The sequence below is a fragment of the Ursus maritimus genome, unplaced genomic scaffold, assembly GCF_017311325.1.
Source record: "Ursus maritimus isolate PB19 unplaced genomic scaffold, ASM1731132v1 scaffold_1, whole genome shotgun sequence".
Taxonomy (NCBI): Eukaryota; Metazoa; Chordata; class Mammalia; order Carnivora; family Ursidae; genus Ursus; species Ursus maritimus.
Window position 1 is genome coordinate 32,473,299 of NW_024423343.1, and position 12,364 is coordinate 32,485,662.

Here is a 12,364-nt window from a genome sequence, read left to right on the forward strand (position 1 = left end):
AGCTTTGGGGTTTTTTTGCTTTTGTTTTGTTTTTTTAAGTAATCTCTACATCCAACATGGGGCTCAAACTCACAACCCCAAGATCAAGAGTCACATGCTCTACAGACTGAGCCAGCCAGGCGCCCCTAACACTTTGGTTTTAGATCTGCTATTGATTCTACTACTACAGTTCTGTGCCTTCGAACAAATCATTTTCATTTCTCTAGGCCTCAGTTTCTCATCTGTAAAATAAGTTTGAACTAGCTATCCCTGTTTCTCTTCAGCTCTAAAACCCTCTTATTTATTTGTATCACAAATTTCCTATTTTAGGAAAATTACACTTAATGACAGGTTTCATTTCTATCCTAAAGGACACAAGTTGAAAACAAATATTTAAGAAAAAGGCTTTCTACAGTGTATTATTTTGTATTAGTGAAAATGTAGTGATTCTTTGTTTAAACTTACTCATGAAATAGGTGGAGCTATTTGTATAATTTTGAGTCCTGCGTTATATAATTTTATAGGGAAAAAATCACTGTTTTTTACATTTTTCTTCCCTTTTTTTTCATTTTTCTTCTTAATGTGTGTGATTCCCACTCTTTATAGCAAGAATTTAGAAGTGATTTTTCCTCTTATATGCTAATATGTGATCAAAATATATAATATACCCTTTGTAATCTCCAGAAAGGTCTGAATCACCCTTTACAACTTATCCAGAAATATTATGACTTATGAAAGTTACTAATCAATCAACAAGCATTTATTAAATCCTTTTTGTCTGTATAATATTGTATAAATGCTTTATCAGTATTAACTTTTTAAAAAATTTTATTTGTGTTTCGAGAGACAGAGAGTGTGCGTGCAAGCACGGGGAGGGAGAGGGACAAGCAGACTATGTGCTGACTGTGGAGTCCGAGGCAGGGCTCGATCTCTCAACCCAAGAACATGACCTGAGCAGAAATCAAGAGTCCAAAGCCTAACTGACTGAGCCACCCAGGCACCCCTCAGTATTAACTTCTAAAGCTCTCTATTTCAGTATGATAAGCATAACATAGTTATCCAATGTTGTCAAAGAAGTGATAAAAGCACAAGTTAGGGGGGTCTGGGTGACTCTTCAGTTAAGCATCTGACTCTTGGTTTCTGCTCAGGTCATGATCTCAGTGTGGTGAGATTGGGCTCCGTGCTCAACAAAGAGTCTGCTTAAGACTCTTCCTCTCCCTCTGCCCCTCCCTACTGTGTGCTTGTGTATGAATACTTTCTCTCTCTCTCTCTCTCTCTCTCTCAAATAAATAAATAAATAAAATCTTTTTTAAAAAAAGCACAAGCTATTTCTATTTCATGTACAATTATTTTTGTAAGATTTTATTTATTTATTTGAAAGAGAGACAGAGAGCGAGAGAGAGCACGAGTGGGGGCAAGGAGGTGGGGGGAGAGGGAGAAGCAGGCTCCCCACTGAGCAGGGAGTCCAACCCCTCACTCTTGGAGTGTGATCCCAGGACCTGGGGATCATGACCTCAGCTGAAGGTAGACGCTTAGCCAACTGAGCCACCCAGGTGCCCCTACAATTATTTTTTTTTTAATTTTATTTATTTGAGAGAGAGAGAACTTGCACGCACAGGAGGAGGGGCAGAGTGGGAAGGGGAGGGAGAGCGAATCTGAGCATGGAACCCTATGTGGGGCTCAATCACATGACCATGAAATCAAAACCTGAGCTGAAACCAAAAGACAGCTGCCTAACCGACTGAGCCACCCAGGTGCCCCTATTTCACATACAATTATTTAATGTGTTAAAATCTTTTTTTATTTTTAAAGATTTTATTTATTTATTGACAGAGAGAGAGACAGCCAGTGAGGGAGGGAACACAAGCAGGGGGGAGGGGGAGAGGAAGAAGCAGGCTCCCAGTGGAGGAGCCCGACATGGGGCTCGATCCCAGGACCCCGGGACCACACCCTGGTCCAAAGGCAGATGCTTAGCGACTGAGCCACCCAGGCGCCCCCTTTTTTTATTTTTAAGTAAACTCTAGGGGATGCCTGGGCGGTTCAGTCAGTTAAGCGCCTGCCTTTGGCTCAGGTCATGATCCCAGAGTCCTGGGATAGAGCCCCACATAGGGTTCCTTGCTTGGCAGGGAGCCTGCTTCTCCCTCTGCCTGCTACTCCCCCTGCTCATGCTCTCTCTCTCTCTCTCTGACAAATAAATAAATAAAAATCTTTAAAAAAAAAAGTAAACCCTATGCCCAATGTGAGGCTTAAATTCATGACCCAGAGATCAAGATTTGCATTCTTTACCAACTGAGCCAGCCAAGTGCCCTATAATGTGTTAAAATCGTATTTCTTCAGAAAGATGTATAATATCAGAGAACGGTGACTGTATCATATGCTGCTACAAACCCAGAATGTGTTCAACAGTCGCTGAAGTGAAAAGCCAGCCAACTGAGAACACAAAACAAGGAAAAAAAATTTGATCTTTCATAGGCTTGTTTGTATCTTGAGGATTAGAAAAAAACGATAAAAGAATATATTTCTTTTACTGTACATTCTAGGAATGTTTGAGACTTTTTCAATACTTTTTCCAGTTATTAAGCATATCAACATTTTTCTCACTTGGATGCGGAGGCTGTTGCATAAGCATTTGCAATGTACTGAAGTTAGAAAACAAGGCTGTCTTACGGCCTTGCATTTTAGTTTTTCTGGCTTTTGATAAATATTTATCTGGCCTTTCATAATGACCTCCAAATAACTGCACTGGACTATCTGCTTGTAGAAATTACACAAATAATTTCAAGAGCAGCTGAAGCTACTGTAATACGCATCCTCACAACCTTCACTGTATCTAAGATAAATACTTATTCATCCTTTTTAGAGGACCCTGGAATACAGAAGTATTCACATCCAAACTTACTTTTTCTTCCTTAATCTAGAATCTTCCCTATTCAAACTGATTAGATATTTAAACCTAAAATGTGATGTTTTTATTTTCCAAACACAAAACTAATCATGCTTTAAACTTTGAACCTTTCCCACTTAAATGTATTCCTTTTCCCTTCAACTAAAAGACCAATTTCAAAACCTCTTTTGTGTTAGGAAACCAAATCATACAACAAATTTAGGATAAAATCTTCGTCTAAATGTTCAAAAAGCAAGATGACCACCCACTCCTTTTTATGGAGAGAAATCCAAGTTTCAGTTATAAAGTAACAATTCAAAACAAGGCTGATGATGGGTTGCTTCTCTCCGGGCATGTCTCTATCTCATCCAGCACAAGGCGTACAGTATCTCTGGCATCTGTAATATTCTTTGCTTTAGAACCATCATCGCCTACTACTGGCTAACTCATTGCTCTTGGGAGAGATTGTTTTCCATTATATAATTCTTATATTAATCGATTTTCTCGGTGTGTATCTGCTACTATCCAGAAATAGGTTACATACTTTTATTCTTAAAACACAGAATAAAAAAGTGGAGCCATCACACTTGAAGGGTTTTTTTTTTCCTTTTTCAAATATTACAGAATAATCTTTCCATATTTCCAAAAATAAGAGCCTTCAGGGAAATGTACCAAACACAAACTATTACTAGAATGGTTTCACAGCTAAGGATTACTCATATGCCTTCTCTTTGCCAAGTTTTTATGTAGAACATCTGTAAGAAATACTTGCCATTGTCTTGCCTTCCTGCATCTCCCTATAAGGATTGTTTTATCTTGACCACAAAGCTTTAGTGATAGCAAACGGGGAAACAGAGGAAAATATGGTGGGGTGATGAGGCCAAGTAACAATTTTCTAGTTAAAAGTTTCATGACCAGGGGTGCCCGGCCGGCAGTCAGTGATGTGACTCGATCTCAGGGTTGTAAATTTCAGCCCTTTGTAGGATGTAGAGATTACTTGAAAACAAAATCTAAAAATAAATAAATAAAATCTAAAAAAATGTTTCGTGACCAACATCACTTTTCTAGTTGTCCATTGTCTCACCTATTTCAGTATCATTAAGGACAGTTCTATAGTATGACACCTAATTTCTTAGCTTTATGAGCAAAAGTCTTCACAATCTTTCCAGCTTTATCTCTCTTTTTTACCCCTGGAGTCCAGACACACTTAAACCTCTTGCAGTTCACTGACATACCATGCCTTTCCCCGAATTTACCTCCTTTCTAATTAAAAAGAAAAGGGAGGAGGGGCCCTGTCATTTTCTACAGAGTATTCCCTCCACCTCCTGCATCTTTCCTTGCCCCAGCTCCAGGCATCTTCTGGTCCTTTTTCAAAACCCAACATAATTGCAGGGTTAAGCATTCTCCAATTCCCAGATCATCATTACCTGCCTTGTCCTCCGAGTTCCCAAAAAGCTTTGTTCACACTCTGGAGTAGTGTAAATTTCCTCTTCTATTTTTATTGTTTCTGATTTTGATTTGGGAGGGGTGGGGACTCTGGGTGATTTTTAATTTTATTTTCTTCTTTATACTTTTTGATACATTTTGACTTCCTACAATGTACTATTTTTTTAATTAGAAAAAAATATTTCAAATAGTATTCCAGACAAAGAAAATTAAAACAAAAACCAAAAACCAAAAAAGCCCACAAGTAGTCTTTGGTGTCCAGAGCAAATATTATACTCAAGGTAAGGAAATGCAAAAAATGCAAACTCTCTGAACATTATCAAAAAACAAATTATTTTACAGATGACACTTTATAATCAGCACCATACCCTAATATTTGTTAACATCTTCTGGATATATTAATATTTTATTTAATACTCTGGTTTATTACGATTAGATTTGTGACTATTTATTTATTTACTTATGTTTTTATGTATTTTTTTAAAGATTTTATTCATTTATTTGAGAGAGAGAGAGACAGCACAAGCAGGGGGAGCGGCAGGCAGTGGGAGAGGAAGAAGCAGGCTCCCTACTGAGTAGGGAGCCCAATGTGGGACTCGATTCCAGGACCCTGGGATCATGACCTAAGCTGAAGGCAGACACTGAACCAACTGAGCCACCCAGGCACCCCCGTATTTATGTATTTTTAAAGATTTATTTATTTGAGAGAGAGAGAGCTTTTGTGAGTGGGGGGAGGGGAGAGGGAGAGGGAAACAGAGATTCTCAAGCAGACTCCCCGCTAAGCATGGAATTCGACGTGGGGCTCGATCTCATGACCCCAAGATCATGACCTGAGCCAAAATCGAGTCAGACGCTCATCTGACTAAGCCACCCAGGTGCCCCTATTTATTTATTTATTTATTTATTTATTTATTTATTTTGAGTGTGTTCCATGCCCAGCGTGGAGCCCAATGCAGGGCTTGAACTCACAACCCTGAGATCAAGACCTGAGCTGAAATCAAGAGTTGAATACTTAACCAACCGAGCCACCTGGGCACCCCTATCTTTTTTGTTTTTATTTTTTTCTATTTTATTGTATTATATCATCTATGCAAGTCTCCTCAAGCCCTTGATGGAAAAGAACTAGAAACAGTTAAATAAACTATTCAGGCACTAGAATTTTAACTGTCCCTGGCAGGTTCCACCAATTCACGTGTTTAGCTGGAATGGGAGTACTGTCTTCAAGCAAGGGATCAGGAAGACAGAAAAACAACTTACCACGTGGCTAAAATGTAAAAGAGCTCCTGTATGCAGTCAACACAAGCATGTCTGTATGCAACAACCCATAAATGAAATGCAGAAGACTCTGATATTGATTTTCACCTCCTCTTCATTATAGAACTGGTGAAAACCTTACCTGTAAATGGCTAAGTCATGTTTTCTGTTTTGATTTATCTTCTTGCGTAGTCCAATGCTGACTTTCTTTTATGTGTTCTTTAGGTGTTTTATCTGTCCTTGAACCATGCAGATCTGGCTGAGATGCAAGGTGGCTTCTGAGATCGATGCCTTTATTATTATTTGCAAAAGCAATGATATTTTCTAAACCTGTAGTTTCTGAATGATCAATTGCATTGCTGACAAGTCTTGGTCAGAGCTCTGCCCCGCAAGTTCGGCTCCATGCCAGTTTCTCTCACTCAGCTAACTCCATGCTTGATGTGATCAGAGTTTCAGTAGTACTGTTGACTGATGAGACGGATAATTTGTATACTTGGACTTTTTTCCACCTTCTGCAAAAAAACTGGTCTCCATTATATTTCATCTGTAACATTAGTTAAAATCTTCTTGTCCTTATCCCTGAAAGGGTTTTGTTGTTGAGCCAATTTAATCTCCCATTGTGAGGTTTACAATAGCATTTACACCATTGTATTGTAAATTATCTCTTTGTGAAGCCAGGAGATTATGAATTCCTTAAGGCTTGGGACTTTAGACTCAGGATTTAGCATAAATCTGACACATATTAGGTCCTCAATAAATGCAGGACTTATTTGAATGCATAGATGAATGGAAATAAGGCATACTTTTTAAGTAGCAGAGAAAACATCAGGAGAAATTTTCAGAGGAATTTAAGATATGAAATGAATTTCCTAAACTAAAAGTGAAAACCCAACTTAAGAATGGGCAAAGGCTCTAAGCAGACATCTCTCCAAAGAAGATATACAAATGACCAATAAAAATATGAAATGATGTTCAATTTCATTAAGCATTAGGGAAATACAAATCAAAACCACCATGAGGTCCCACTTTACACTCAGTAAGGTGGCTAAGATAAATAAGATGGATAAAAGTATCAGAAAGGCGGGCGCTTGGGTGGCTCAGTAGTTGGGCGTCTGCCTTTGGTTCAGGTCATGACCCTGGGGTCCTGGTACTGAGCCCCTCATCAGGCTACCTGCTCAGCAGCGGGGAGCCTGCTTCTTCCTCTCCTGCTCCTCCTGCTGTGCGCGAATGCACATGTGCGCATGCTCTCTCTCTCTCTCTCTCTCTCTGTCAAATAAATAAATAAAATCTTTTAAAAAAATTGTATCAGAAAGGATGTGGAAAATCGGAACCCTGAGATATTGCTGATAAGAATGTAAAATGGTGCCGTTACTTTGGAAAACAGTTTGACAGTTCTTCAAACAGTTTGACAGTTCTTCAAACAGTTCTTTACCATATGATCCAGTAATTCCAATCCTAGGTATATGCCCAAGAGAAATGAAAAAAAAAAAAAATCTACACAAATATTCACACCAGCATTGTTCATCACAACTATAAAGAAGAAATAATTCAAATGTCCATTAACTGATAAATGGGTAAATAAATGTAGTATATCCATGCAATGTAATATTACTCACCCATAAAAAGTAGTGGAGTACTGATACATGCTACAACATGGATGAACTTTGAAATCCATATGTTGAGTGAAAGAAGCCAGTCACAGAAGACTACATATTGTATGATTCCATTTATATGAAATGTCCTGAATAGGCAAGTCTAGAGACAGGAAATAGATTAATGGTTGGGGGCGGGGTGCGGTGTAGAGGAAGAGGGGAGTTGGGAATAAATGAGGAGTGACAAGTACTGGGTAAGGAGTTTCCTGCTGGGGTGATGAAAACATGCCAAAATTGATCATGGTAATGGTTGCACAACTCTATGAATACACTAAAAACTATTGAATTCTTCACTTTGAATGGATGAATTGTATTGTGAATTATGTGTCAATAAAGCTCTTTTTTAAAAAAAGGAACTGAAGCATTTTGCCAGTAACAAGTGCATTGCTAATCCTCAAACTTTCACTTCTTTTGCAGGATACCTTTTAAGAACAAAACTATACACAAGAAATGCAGCAGATTCTTAAAGGAAAAAATATCTTAGTCCTTATACTAACCCTAGGAGCAGGACAAAATCAATATGATGAAATTGGATCACTTCCTTCTCATGGGCCTTTACCTAATATTTGCAGTATATTTATAAATAATGTGGTTTGTTGAAAACAATGCTTGAAATCTTAAGCTGTTTCAGGATCTAGAAAGGGAAAAAAACCTTGAACCTATAAACTTCAGGCCTTAAAGTAAATACTAGAATTTGTAAGCTTTGCTTAGATTAACAGTGGCCGCACTACTCCCTTCAAAACTCTTGTACAAGCAAGTAGTGTGTTAAGCTAGAGACAGAGGGGTGATAAGAGAAGAATTTCTTATAAGAACAGTGTAGCTGCACCCCTGCTGAGATATCATCTATTTGGTCACAGGTTTGTTTTAATTTTTCTCAAACAACGCCAGCCAGTAACACTATCTAGCATTCAATCTCTTGCAACAATTACAGCAACCAAGATGATGAAACTGATAACCAATGGTACAAATCCATTACAATACCAAAGCTAGTCTCTACATCACAGAGGATTTCAGTACAACGGCTAGAGAAAGAAAAATTAATGAGGTCAGAATGGAAAACAGATGACAGCGAGTGAAGTCACTAGCTCACTAGGATATACTTAGAAAATCAGCTGAAGTCCACAGGCATTTTTGCAAATAACATTACAGCAGGAACAGGAAGGTGTTGCCTTCTAGGACAGTTCCAGGAGGATGGATTTATATGACTTGTTTTAACAATCAGTAAAGTGACATTTACTTAACTTTTACACCTTACGAAGCACTTTCACGTCTATTTTTGCACTTGAGCCTCCCTCCCGTGAGGTAGCTAGAGCAAGTAATGCTTGTCTCGTCATTACCATCATAAGAAATGACCTATATTGAATTCTTGCCTTTCAGGCAAAAAGGGATGTTTTGACCCTACCTCTTTAATCCAACGAATACTCCAGGTCACAGGGAAAAATAGTTTCATGGAGTATAATAGCTACGAAAGAAAGCTCACCTTTGCAGTAGTTAAAATGGACAGAATTTGACTAGGATAAAAAGCTGACAACTGAAATGAATCTTCACTGTAAAATGCACATGGAAAAAGCTGATCCTGCATATAATCATTTCAGTAAAATAAAAATGAGAATAGAAAAAAATTGGAAATACGTTCTCTGTTACTGCATAAAAATTTGATCAAGAATTAAACAGATTAGGGGGCACCTGGGTGGCTCGGTCGTGAAGCATCTGCCTTCAGCTCAGGGCATGATCCCAGAGTCCCGGGATCGAGCCCCACATCAGGCTCCTCTGCTGGGAGCCTGCTTCTTCCTCTCCCACTCCCCCTGCTTGTGTTCCCTCTCTTGCTGGCTGTCTCTCTCTCTGTCAAATAAATAAATAAAATCTTAAAAAAAAAAAAAGAATTAAACAGATTAGTGCTCACTTCGGCAGCACATATACTAAAATTGGAAGGATACAGAGAAGATTAGCATGGCCCCTGCACGAGGATGACACGCAAATTCGTGAAGCATTCCATATTTTTTTTAACTATAGGAAACAAACTGAGGGTTGCTGGAGGGGAGGGGGTGGGGGGATGGAGTAACGGCGTGATGGGCATTAAGGAGGGCACTTGATGGAATGAACACTGGGTGTTATATGCAACTGATGAATCACTAAACTCTACCTCTGAAACTAATAATACACTATATGTTAATTAATTGATTTTAAATTTAAAAAAGAAAAAAGAATTAAATAGATTATAGCTATTGTTTAAATGGGTATCTTCATAAATTGAGTTCAAAATGGCAGATGAAAATCATGCACCTGATTCAGGTGGGGGAATAAAAAACAAAAAAGGGGACATGTCAGGATCAAATTGGCATTTTTTTCTTCCAAATTGGCTCTATTGACTTGATTTTTAGAATCCTATCTGCCTTCTTACTTAACATGACTCAGGTAAGTCTCACAATAAGGCTCTCTCTTTATCTGTGAAATGAGAGGTGTAATGTTGTGGATTAAATGAGATAATGTGAATAAAGCAGTTAGCATAGCAGTGGCACAAGTGAAGTGTATTTTAACCCTACCCTATCCAAGAATTTATTGTATCCTTTTGTACGCCAGACCAGGATCTTTAAAAGTAGGTCTCCTAAGTCACTAAACCACATTACTTCATCTGTAAGTACATTTCTTATAATTGACAAACTACCCAAAGCAGATCTCTGATGAAACTACAACAGAGCTTTACCTCTGTCTATATATTTTAAAATAGAAATTTTAATTTAGAAAATATTGTTCCAACCAACTATTGGGGTATAGAGTAAATTAAAAATGTTCCAAGGGTGCCTGGGTGGCTCAGTCAGTTAAGCATCTGACTCAGGTCTTGATCTCAGGGTGTTGACTTCAAGCCTCAAGTTGGCCCCATGCTGGGTATAGAGCCTACTTAAAAAATAAAATGCTCCAGATTATTTAGAAAGTATAAAAAGTAAAACACCTATGTTCTGTTTCTAACAATGTTTGATGCATAAATAGCTATTCAGTTTGATTTATCCATCCCAAAATTGGTTTAATCTCTTCTCAAGAAAGAAAACAGAGCCAATTAAGTAATGGTATTCCTGGTTTCACTAACAATATGAAGTATGGAATACTGGAAAATCATTCAGCCTCTCAGTCTTATCATATGGAAAATAGACATAATAATATACACCCACTTCAGAGCTGTGAGAACTAATTAATATCTTTAAACTGCTTTGAAATTCCATATGAAAGACATCTAATCTGATCTTTATCTAGAGAGAAGGGTAAGGCATGTATGGGAAGAAACTATTCACATAGAAGCTAAAATTGGCCATTGCTTGTGTAACTGGAATTTCTACTTGGCAAATATGTAATTTAGCAGAGGGAATGCTGTCATCCATTTTCTCAAAGTTTATTTATTTTTAAGTAGTCTCCACACGCAACGTGGGGCTCAAACTTAAGACCCTAGATCAAGAGTCACATGCTCTCCCAAATGAGCCAGCCAGGCGCCCCTGTCATACAATTTCTAAAATACATGTGTCAAAAGCATTTAATACTCATTCATTTTTTTCATTATTTCATTCTTCACATAGTGGCTATGTGATACCAACCACAGATACACAAACTACTCAGTTCAGTATTCAAATTCAGTATTCATATATAGCTCATGGAACTCATCCGTGTGCTTATCCTATTATTTTTGAAAATCTTCCTTGCTTTTCCTGTAATCAAAAATATGCAATTTTTAATTGTTTTTTTAACCTAAGATTTCAGAAGTGTATGACTGAGAAAGTGAAAATCTCCTATAATCCCATGCCCCAGAAAAATCACTAGTAGTCTGACATATATTCTTCAATTTTTTCCCTTTAACATGCACATACCTGCGCACACACACATAATAACCAATATGTTATATAACTAATACATAGATACATATGTGTGTGTGTGTGTGTATATATACACACACATATAGGAAGGCCTAGCTGACTCAGTTGGTAGAGCATGTGACTCTTGATCTCTGGGTCGTGAGTTCTGGCCCCATGTTGGGCATAGAGATTACTTAAAATACATAAGTAAATAAAATAAATAATAAAATAAAATACATATACACACATACACATATATATGCCCTTTAAAAGTTTGTACCAGGGGCACCTGGGTGGCTCAGTCAGTAAAAGAGAATAAACCAGGTGAAACTCCAGGCTGCACTTAACTTTTTTTTAATAACTAAAGACGTTTTGCCCTAAAATATACATATACATATTTTAAGATTTTATTTATTTGAGAGAGCAAAAGAGTGAGAGAAAGAGAGAGCACATGAGAGGAGAGGAGCAGAGGGAGAAGCAAAGTCCCTGCTGAGCAGGAAGCCAGATGTGGGGCTCGATCCCAGGACCTTGAAATCATGACCTGAGCCAAAGGCAGATGCCTAACTGACTGAGACACTCAGGCGCCCTGCCCTAAAATATATTTATGCTAATTCATGCTCCCATCAAAAATGCCTGCTCCCTGGGGCGCCTGGATGGCTCAGTCGTTAAGCATCTGCATTAGGCTCAGGTCGTGATCCCAGGGTCCTGCTCAGCGGGAAGCCTGCTTCCCCCTCTCCCACTCCCCCTGCTTGTTCCCTCTCTCGCTGTCTCCCTCTGTCAAATAAATAAATAAAATCTTTAAAAAAAAAAAAAAAGCCTGCTCCCTAACACTTTAACCAACTTTGGGTATTATGAATTTTTAAAAGCTTTAAAAGATGATAAAATAACAGGTAAAAATGGGTAAAATAATGATAATAATAATAATAGGTAAAAAGGTAAAAATAATCGGTTGTTTTGGTTTCAGCTTGCATTTCTTTTTTTTTTTTTTAACAAAGATTTTATGCATTCATTTGAGAGAGAGCGCGAGCAAGGGGAGGAGCAGAGGAAGATGGACAAGTGGACTCCTCCCTGAACATAGAACCCCAAGCCAGGCTCTATCTCAGGGCCCTGAGATCATGACCTGAGCTGAAATCAATAGTTGGTCACTTAACCAACTGAGCCACCTAGGCACCTCTTCTTTTTTTTTTTTTTTTTCAAACTTGCATTTCTTTAAACAATGTTGGGCATTTTATCCTCTTAACTAACCATTGGTATTAATTATTTTGAGAATTGCTTGTTCTTGCTATTTGGCAATTATTTTCACAGCATTG

The 12,364-nt window shown here is 38.0% G+C and overlaps 1 non-coding gene across 1 annotated transcript; it reads left to right on the forward strand.

Moving 5' to 3' along the window:
• Window positions 1-9,110: 9,110 nt before the first annotated feature.
• Window positions 9,111-9,217, forward strand: LOC121099991. Its single transcript, XR_005831716.1, has one exon. It is a non-coding gene; the product is annotated as a U6 spliceosomal RNA (small nuclear RNA).
• Window positions 9,218-12,364: the final 3,147 nt, after the last annotated feature.